We start from the raw sequence: 550 nt of genomic DNA, 5'->3' as shown, positions 1-550 counted from the left end.
GCTATACAAGATAACATACAACTGGAAGATGATACAGTAATACTAAAACTATTTATATGACTCTGAATATGTATATATAAATCATTCTAAAGCTGTTTCTTGTGCCCCTTATCATTAACTAATCAACCCCTCCCTTCCACAATTTCAGTGGTAATGCACCTTGTCTCATATCTTATGAGTTTATGGGTTTAAACAAAACTAAATTATAAATACTGCATAATTATCATTACAATTTAAATCCAGGAATTTTTGGAATCTTTGAGACGAGCACCTTTTTGGAAAAGCCGAGATCTAATAACTGTTGAACCTGCTTCTTCCACCTCCAAGCACCAAAAGCGCCAGGAAACTTCACGGCCAAGTTTACTATGAAGTTCCATGCTCACAGTCACTGAAAGATGAAAAAGGGATGAAGTGCAAATAACAAATAATCCTACAAATATCATTATGCAGAACTAATCATCTTAATTATTCAAGGTGAAAGCAAAGCAATGCACGACTTTTTATCAGACATCTTAGAGAACGTTAAAACTGGGGCAGCAATTAATCTACA

This window comes from Penaeus monodon, chromosome 15 (genome assembly GCF_015228065.2).
Source record: "Penaeus monodon isolate SGIC_2016 chromosome 15, NSTDA_Pmon_1, whole genome shotgun sequence".
NCBI classification, from domain to species: Eukaryota; Metazoa; Arthropoda; class Malacostraca; order Decapoda; family Penaeidae; genus Penaeus; species Penaeus monodon.
Note: the sequence above shows the minus strand (reverse complement) of the source record.